The sequence below is a fragment of the Dendroctonus ponderosae genome, unplaced genomic scaffold (assembly GCF_020466585.1).
Source record: "Dendroctonus ponderosae isolate FM_Combo_2020 unplaced genomic scaffold, Dpon_F_20191213v2 Dpon_F_20191213_11, whole genome shotgun sequence".
NCBI classification, from domain to species: domain Eukaryota; kingdom Metazoa; phylum Arthropoda; class Insecta; order Coleoptera; family Curculionidae; genus Dendroctonus; species Dendroctonus ponderosae.
The window spans coordinates 7,167,731-7,178,151 of record NW_026017213.1 but is presented as its reverse complement, the minus strand read 5'-3'; positions in this window follow the sequence as shown (position 1 = coordinate 7,178,151).

The following is a 10,421-nucleotide window of genomic DNA, read 5'->3' as shown; positions in this document are numbered from 1 at the left end:
TGTAAAAGTACTTAACTCCCAAACTTTTGCAAATATCAGCCTTAAACTTTATTCACACACAAACGAAACTTCAAGGTTCTCGTCATGTAATGCCACAGTCAATGAGACTACAAATGTATTATTCAAAAAAGTTCAAAACGATTAAGAAAAAAATTGCTTTGATTTCGAAGTGACTATAGAAACAAATTCCTGGCCAAATACAGACAAAACTTCCGAGTATTTCCCGAGCAAAATTGAGCAACCTTAAAAATCTTCAGAATTTTTGGAAAATTTTCAAACCCACTTTTTGCATCTCCTGACCTAAAAATCAAAACTGTCGAACCTCAAGAAGTACAAGCCTTAAACCTTATCCACACACCAGGGAAACTTCCATGTTTTGACCGAGGAAAACCGGAGAAAATGCCAATAAACATGGATTTTTCAAGGTATGAGAGCAAATTTTTCGGCTTAAAGTTCCTCAAACATCGAAAAACTCATTTAGGATATCACTTTCGGCAAATTCATAGCACGCATTGCTGTAACTGTTCTGCAGCTTTGACTAAAATGTCCAGCAATTTTTTGGCTTGCAACACCGAAGGTTATGCTCACTTCAGGTCTCCAAAGCCGTTCGTTCCTTGAAGGGTTCAACGATTGAAGCCAGAAAAGATGAAAGAATCGATAAGGATAACACTGGACGGGCCACAATTAATGATGCAGACACCAACAAGTGATTGGTGTGAAGAAACGATCTCCATTTCGGGCAGAGCGACACAAGTTTGGTTCCTCTTCCCTTTGTCAGTACATGGAAGTCATGCGGGGCTTGGAACAATCGAACAATCTTCAAGTGGTTTTATTGCGGCTACGTGTCACTTTCGCACATGGATCGGTTTGGTGGGCGCTTCAACAGCGCATTTTCAATTAACTCGCAGATATTGCAAAAGTGTTAGACGCGAAAATCCAGCGCACTGGGCCGAACAAAGAGCTCTTAGACAACCGTAAATGATTTCGCATAATTTAAACTGAATAAGTCGCCATATAAAGGAGAAATAGCATTTATGCATCTATACATGATCGAGTAAGGATCAATCGCAATCAATTTAATTGATTCGAAAGCCGATTACCAGTCATTGATCGGGTCGCGGACGAGGTGAGTTTGTTGCGCAAGCCTTCCAACCGAAATGTTCGTGAACTCCGGCTAGTAAACGTAACGTAGTAACGTAACGTAGCGTGTAAACGCCGCCGGATCCCCAATGGAGTTGTGGGCGACTCGAAAAGAAACAGGTTGATCTGCACCATTATTAAGACCAAACCCAGAAAAACCGATGGTTTATGCATGGACTGACTCATTTCAGCTACCTACGTTTTGTCATCGTCGCTGTCCATCAGCGGCTATCGATTCCGGTTTGCTGCAGAGGGAGACCGGGAGGAGGCGAGGGTGTAGGGTAGAGACCGGAAATGACGTCTGCGTTCTTAAGGTGCATCTACACGTGCCGGTCCATTGTGAACCTGCCATCCGAGTACCGCTAGCTTCAGCCCACTGTCATTGTTGTAAGGACAATCCGATAATGGCGCGTTCGCTTTTTGTTTCAACCGGCTAATTAGGCATGTACATGCCTGTTTTGCGTGGGCTATTTTCTCCTTATATACCGGCCGAACCGGCCATATACAGACGAGGTGAAAAATTCATGCTTTGAGAGCGATTGTTTGGAGATTAGGGACGAGCTACACTGTCGCGCTCCTCAAAATCTCTACAGGGTGATTCAACATTGGCGTCATCCCTCTGGAGGTGTTGTCTGGCGCTGGAAAAAATAATAAAATAAATTAATTGTTAGTAAAAACTGCGAAATTTGCAAAAAACTATATCAGAAATACGGCAGCAATGTATTTCAAGGTAATCTGCCTAATTAACATTGCGCGAATACCTGTGGCTTCGAAATTATCTAAAGCTCCGTTAACCAAGGAATTATACAGACTGACAATAAGATAGACAACGATAAACGGTAAATTCAACAAAATTTGTTGCCGAAATGTCAATCTGTTCTCATGGGTGTTTATAAATAAACCCTACAACATTACATATATATACAACATCCTTATTATCCACTCTTATCAAGTAGCTTCTCGCATTCAGTTAATTAACTCCTGCTCCATTTGTATCTCCTTGTGCGGTGTGTATCGTACAAACGTGGTAGGAATGTAGCCCTTCCTCGGTATTTATTTGATGCTTCGGAAAGTGTCAGTTATTGTGGTCTGAGTGCCCCTGAAAGGCCCTGATTCGGTTATATCCAATACGTGTTCCTCTGTGCTTGGAACCCGAACATCTATCGTCCACTATCTTCCTGGAACCACTCTTTTCCAGTTCTTTCAGGTTCTGCTATCTTACTGTAGCATTTCCCCTGAACTAATCGTATATCCGCAAATTCGTGATAGGAAAGTCAAAGTAAGTCACAGTTGGACAAATTATTGTGATGAATGACAAGGGCTATCCAGCAGTAACTATCTGTTAATGGCAAAAAACATCATTGCCGCTGAGCCTTTTCATCAAAAAATTGTAGAAGGGAACTTTTTTGATATCAAAAATATTCGTAATTTGAAGCATTGATCGTAATTTGTCTTTTTGAATGCTTAAGTATTCCAATATGCTACCAATTAAACATGGAACCGTTTCAAAATAATGCTTAATAACGAAGTTGAAATTCGATCTTCAACTGTTAACATCTAGGAAATTTTGGAAAAAAAAAATTTCAATATTTTTCTCGTACTCCCCAAGGAAGCCTCGATCACCCCTTAAAAGCAATGACGCCAATTTTGAATCACCCTGTATATTCATAAGAGTTCACAGCCCGAAAAAAGGGGCGCTGCTGGATGCAAAGGAAGCACATCCTGATTAGGTGTTTTTGTTAGCCAACACGTGCTTCCGCTCGACGCATACATGAAGGACTGGATTTATGTGTCCACGCATAATCAGACCAATCAAAGACAATTAAAAAACAGAAGATAACTACTGGTAGGCTGAAAAAACAACAACAGGTAGCAGAAAGAAACATTAACCAGACCTGTGCGATCAGTTAAGAGCGGGCGCGAAGCGGCAGCCGCTGCGGGATTTAGTGTCCATTACGGCCCCGTAAATACCGGACTGAATACGGTCCAAGTGGATTACGGGGCATAAATACGGTTATTAGATAAGAAGCGATTCTTTATGAACTTTTTAAAATGTTTATTGTTCGAATCTGCTTTGCCTGGGATTTGCAATAGGCATTTGCGTGGGCTTTAATTGTCCCGGACGGGGCAGGGCAGGACAGTCCTGGTTTTCCACAGACAAAAAACCAAAAATCGTTGTCAGGATCAGGCCAATCATGACTGATTACTGAAATTCTTCTCCACTTTCTCTCATCGGTAGAACGCGTGGAGAAATCCGTCATTTTCCCCTGCAAATTATATTCTACTCGTTCTCTAATTGGGCATTTTCTTCATTCAGTTAACAATTTAAGTTTGCAGTTACGTTTATTAATTATTAATGGTTTCAAACTGATCAGGTTTTGTGTCTTTTAGGTTCATTTGTAGATTACCTACTTAAAAAATATTTCCTTGGGCGATCTCTTCTCACGGCACAACGTTATCAAACAAAGTCTGATGTATTTGTTGTGCCGAGCATTTTATGCTGGTTTTTAACTTACTAAATGCTGAAAAACGTTCTAAACATCAATGTTTGCAATTTTTCGTTCCAAGTCAGTGTCGTGCCCGACGAAATACATAAAACAAAGTCTAATGTATATGTTGTGCCGAGCGCTTCGCGCACGACACTGAAGAGCCACGAAAACTTCCAAAACTTTCAATTTATGATGGTTTTTAACTCACTAAACCTAAACCTAAAACCTTCTGAACATAAATTTTTGCAATTTTTTGTTCCATAACAGTGTCATGCCCGAAGGGCTCGGCACAACAAATACAGCAAACAAAGTATAATGTATTTGTTGAAGTCGCACGAAAAATGGTAAAACTTTTATTTTATTATGGTTTTTAACCCACTAAATGCAGATAAACCTTCTAAACATGTATTTTCGCAATTTTTCGTTCCATATCAGTGTCGTGCCCGAAGGGCTCGGCACAACAAATACACCAAACAAAGTATAATGTATTTGTTGAAGTCGCACGAAAAATCGTTTCCTTCTAAAGATTATTTTTTGTAATTTTTCGTTCCATATCAGTGAGGTGCGCGAAGAGCTCGGCACAACAAATACAGCAAACAACATTTAATGTATTTGTTGTGTCTGAAGTGGAAGAAAAACTTGCACATCTTTCATTTTATGCTGGTTTTAAACCCACTAAATGCAGAAAAACATATTTTTCTGCAATTTTTCGATTCATATCCATCTGTTGTGCCGCTTTCATTCACTACCGACTTCTGATTTGTCAACATGCTGTTGCGTCCTTTTTTGTGCTTTCTTGGAAATCGAAGACTCGGAAGATTTCGGAACCGAAATCCCCCAAATCTCCTAGGCGCAGTACATAAAGCATGCTGATGTTTCACTGAATTTTCGTGGATTGCATTCCAAAAAAAAATCACTTTTTCCTGAAATTTAACGCTGAAATTTCCGTGAACACCTTGAAGCACGTTAGCGTGCACTTTCCTTCCGATCCTCCACAAGATCGATTATTTGCTCACGAAAAGTGTTTCTCGAAAGTGGTCGAACGGTGATTTTTTTCCCATTAGTCGTTCGCGCAGTTCTGCCGACTTCCAATTGGCAATAAGGCCGTAAAAACGGTCATTAAAAGCGGGAACTGGGTCGGAAATAATACCGAAAAGCTCACGTACCTGCGGGTCATAACTTTTGGGCAGGTCAGACTCATAAAAGCTTAAGTGCATTGTTTGAAAGAGCCAAAAAAAATAATACAGAACCATTAAGCATCGTCGTTGTTCTTCAGTTACGGATCGGTTCAATGTCTTCGCGAAAGCGTCAAAGTCGGTTGCATTCATAATGAGGCTTCATTTTTTTATCTTAATACAAATATGAATGTTTTCGGCTAATTTTTCGCTGCTGAGGGATCAATCTCAGGTCCCCAGCAGCCGAAACGTCGGTGGTCTGGTTGCTAATTTCCCCAGACCGATAAAACCGCATTATTTACGATCGCGAGCATTTTTTATGGGGATTTTCGAATTAAAACTCCGTCAAATGTGACGACAAAGAAAGCAAAGGAAACTGGCGTATGAACTTTATTTTGTGCTGATTTATGCCCTACGTTAGAACAGGCCAAGAGAGGATCAAACGAGCTTCAGAAGCTAAAAAGTTGTGGCTTGTGTTGTCCACACGACGTGAAAGGAAAACGAGTCTATTTCAAAACTGAATATAGAGTTTGAGTTGAGTTGACCGCTTAGTGCAGATTTTCCAATAGCGAACGCTCTCTTCATGTGCGTTTGTAAGTCACTGTAATTTTGATCATGTAAGTCTTACTGTGATGTCGAGAACAGATGGAGCGTGCTTTGAAGGGACGGCAAAAGACAGCAAACCGTAAATCGATCGGTAGGCAGGAATCTAAATTCCTCAAAGAGAAACTGAGAAAAATCGTAATCGAAATCTCATGTCTGCAGCAGTTTCGTTTCGGGCCGGTGTTAATCTGACCGGTCTAATATGGAGATCTCGTGCGTTACTTAACTTGGAAGAGAGGAACGCGTTGCCGTGTTTTGACTTTTTCAATTGACCTGCCCGACCTCGATTTATTTCATCGCAAAACCGACACTTCGGACCACCGCTGCCGCTTGAGGATGGCCTGGACCATCCGAAAAATCGTCTCCATCCATCCACTTCGATGCCCAGTTAGATACGCGGAATCGTTCAAATTCCTGCCTGTCCTTTGTCTCAATATTAATGAATCAAGTGCAGTCCGGACACGCGGTGATGAAAAAACCAGAACAGGAATTTCACTTTGGCTAAAGGATTAGAGCTGCCGAAAATGTACCGTATTGTTCGTTTAGTTGTTTAGATGCTTTTCGGAGATTAGTGGCGGCTTCAAGTGCCGTTATTTACAGGCTTTTTAGGTCGCCTAGGCTTAGATCGGGGTGGCGGTGCGGCTTAATTGAACGGATCACCCCAATTGCTTGCAAATCCACTCCAATCAGTTCAACAATTTCATCATATCCGATCCGATCGTTCTTCAATCGGCTGCTGGTAGCTTTCCGGCCATCATTCGCTAATGGTTTCGATTAGATCGATAACGATCAATGCGCTGACAATATCGATAAGTTTCGAACTGGCGACTTGATCGCGGCAGAAACAAACAGTTGCACGTATTAGCGGCTTCGCTCCGGGAAAAAACTCGAAACACGAAACAAAAAAGAAGCGTCACGTCACGATCCGGCTCTTTACGCTCAGATGTTTTAATTACCATGGGTAAATTGATTGTCGAGATGGTTCTGGGTCGGTGATGAGCTGGGGAACGCGTGCTGGGCATAGCGTTTTGCAGATGACACGTTCTTCATTGCACCGCCGGCTCTAATTGGTGATGAGTGACGCAGCGCGATTGGTTTCCACTTTGCTACAGTATGGCCTGCCTGCTGGCCCGATCTAAAGCCTTTGGATCGAGGCAACAAATTCTAAGTGAAACTAGTTGAGAATTTTTTTACAAGCTCAACATCGAAACCCTGAGCTCGTCTCAACCATTTTGAACTTATTGACTTAATTTGGTCTTTTAACTGCGTGGTTCCCATTCAGACAGCCCCACGAATTTTTGAAAAACGGAAAATGCATTAGGAAATTTTCACGGATGATTCCGCATGCTAAAATAACGGTAGCAGGTCATGTAGCAAAAATTCGAAATCTCAATATTGTCCGAGTTACAGCTCTCATCAAACTATTTTATTTATTTTTGTATTTTTGCCTTACTCTAAACATTTCTTCGCGGATCAAATTGAAAATTTGTACAGAATTTTAGGCAAGTGATCTCTACCTTTCAGTTCGACTTTCGGTTTCGGACAATTTTCAAAAAAAGACTCGACAAAAGTCGCTTATGAACAAGAAAAACTAACTTAAATTTCAGAAAATTACGCTAAAAAAACTGGTAGGGGCGAAAGCCTGTTGTCGGCATTCTTAAATAGAGAAAAACCCACTCTACGATTCCTGGAAGTTTGAACCGCGTGACGGGTTTGGCCTAATTTTGACTATTTTTCCAAAGGCAATCCGACAAAAGCCGATTCTGGGCAAGAAATGCTGAAACTATTCAAACGAATCACTACCAGCACACCAATAAAGATAGATGGTTCCTTGTTCCACCATTTAACAGAGAAAACTTCGTTCTATGATTCCGCAAAGTTTGATTTCCGTGACTGGTTTGGCCTGATTTTGTCAATTTTTCAAAAGACGATTCGACGAAAGCCGCTTTTGAGCAAGACAATTTGAACACTGTTGGGTGAGTTTGGCGACGGCCGTCTCAATTGCAAGGCACTCCCCTATAGCTGTTCTTGTCAGTGCACTTGAACAGTGCAACAAACAGAGCGCGGAATGTTTAGCGCTCCCTCTGCGTCTCTTACAGTATAAACTATGCCTGTTCTTGTTTGTCACATAGCATTTAGGCGCAACCGTTTGGAAAGGACAATGCCAAACTGCCCCAGATTATTTAAAAAAATTCAGTTTTTCGAAAAATCTGTGTGAATAGTGAAGTACGGTGGTTTCATAAAATGGACAAAACCACTCTATGCGACCCCTGAGGTCGATGTCTTTGGCGGCTATGGTCTGGTTTGGACACGTTTTTTCAATAAGATTCCGATAGAGTTGTTTGAACACAAGACGCGCTTTAAAAAATTACTTGCCAAAAACAGAGAAATTAACTCGTGAAAAGAAAAACTCCACTCTTTAAGCGGTGAAAGTTTGCGTTTTTCGACAAAACTCGCATATGCGCAAGAAAAACTGTAACTGCGTGAGACTTTTAAATTTTGCACAACTTCAAAGTTGTGAGTGTTGGAGCCTCACACTGGACAGACAAAGAGATATTCCAGCCAGGCGGTAGAAGACTAGAGTGGTTTTTTATGAACGTAATTAATGAATGAAGTTGAAGGTAATTAAGGGCCACGCGCCCGCAACAATATGGGCAAAACGTGTCCAGCAGAAGAAGGGGCAATTAGTGAAGGCAAAGTGCGCAACGGACACAAGGTGCAGCACTTGCACTTCCGATAGTGTGCACCTTTACATCGGCTACTCGAGCGCAACTTCCTTCCGCAACCCACACTTACAACAAACCATTCCTCGTGTTTACAGCCCGGAAAGACATGCCGCTGCGCTCATCGATACATCGAGCCATTCCTAATCATCTTCCACTCTTCTAGTGCCATTAAGTAAGACGTATCGTTATATTAGCGCGACCTCTGACCCTGTTCGGACATGAATATGGGCATCTTGCTAAGAACCTGCCGCCCATGGCTGGTCTATGCGGTCCGTTAACAAGCGCCAAAGACTAATCACAGCGCTTAATGGGGGCTTTTTCGGCGCTGCCTGAAGAACCAACTGGATTTTCATTGTTTCAGGCCGCATTAACTCACAAGTCATTGACTTGGTGACATGCAAAGGCTTCGCAAAAACTTCATTCTGCGTCAACTTCAGTCGAGCTTCTCTATTGGTTCCGCCCGAAATGTGTAGGGTTGTAAGTGCAAATCTGTGGGAAAATCCCAACAGCTATGTAGGGCTTTAGGGTTTGAGCGCGACAGGTGCTTCCTCTTGGAGGGCGGTAAAGCACAAAAAACAGGTGAAACCCTCGACTGTTTCCCTGCCACCATGTCGGTACAAACAGGAAAACCCCTGTTTTGCTGCAAACAGTCTCGTTCCAGGCTTCGTGTTGGCCAGATTCGAACTGTGGCCAACTAGACCAAAGCCAATGGCCTCTTTGGAAACCCGAACCCATATCGATAATACAGATCTCGTTCTATTAGCTTGGCATTCGGTCAAAGGTTCGCTTTAGTATAGCACCAACATCAATAACAGGACATCATCCATATGGAATTAGTGGCTTTGACCGATTGCACCAACGCAACTGGCCAGTTTCTGCCCAACTGCCAAGTCAATGGGTCTCGAATCTGGCAAAGGTGGAGGCCGAGTTTGGGTCCAAAGCCCCTTGGAGCATACTGGCGATTGTCTTCTGTCGTGTTTAAGTGTTCTTGGGCTTTTTGAGTTGTACCATCAGCTGGTATTGAAGCTGTCGGCTCGAAGCATGGGAAGTTCGCAGTCCGCCCATCACAACCCATCGACGAAACAAGTGAATAGCGGAATGTAGTTCGACTGGTCGCATTGGCGTGCAACGCCCCCGCTCCGTGGCGCTACTGGTTAAACGACTTTTGTGCGGTTTAATGAACTATTGTTTAAGACATGGGACTTATCAGCGTTGCCAACAGCATCCATAGCTTATTTGACTTATTGGAGACGCAAAAGTTTCCGAAAACACCAACAACCGCGGCACGATTAGAAAGCGTTTGGGGCCCATTGTTTCGTCTAATCGTTCAGCATTTTGGATTCGAATGCGACATGGAACAATAGAACGGCAGATCGAACGTGTGCCGTCCTTTAGGGCCATTTATCATGGCCGATAAACCAAAAGCTGTCTCAAATGTTTCGCTCAGAAACCGATCATTAATAATCGCTCCGATTTTCGAGCCAAATACCGTTTTGTAAATGGAACATTATTAGATTATTGTTTGCGATAGGCCTGGGTTACTTAGTGCATTTTTAGGAGTTGGCGCAGTGCTGCGGATATGGATTGGGGCGCCAACCCAACGCACCGATGCAGTAACTCAGTTGCTGACTTTTTTCGATTTATTTTAAAGGCCATTTATTAATATTGTTTTTTAAATGTCTTCAAATTTCAGTTTTCCAGTTTTAGCCAAGTTATTCTTTCTTCTAAATGCTCAATTTTCTAGTTTCACTTGAAAATGCTGACAATCTTAAGGGATTTTCCGCGAAAAATTACGAAATAAATTTCGAATTCTTCGTCGCTTTGCAAAAAGTTTTTAAATCCCTTTCCAGCTTCGAATTGGGAACAAAAATCAAACAATTTTCTATCAAAAAACGAACAGAATAAGCGAAAGTTTATACCAGATTATTTGGAAATCTCGTCACCTCCATTCAAGGGCGGATCCAGGGAGGGGGGTGATGGGGGTCATGAAAAAGCAGGGAAATCTAAAACTTTTTTAATTCTAGCATTTTTTGAGAAAACTGGCAACATTTCCCCATCCATGGTTGACTTTCTAAAAAGATCATTTATTTCGCTCTAGAATGATGTATAAATGAGCGTTCTTGCTCATTTTACCTCCGAGAAATGAGCAAAAACGAGACGGAAAACATGGAATTTTGGCACAATCTTGCACCGAAGTGTCTGATATTCAAATTTCGCTTTCTGGGTCAAAACTACTCGAATTTCCTCACTCACGTTGTTACGACTGAATCGACTTTTCAATTCTCTAT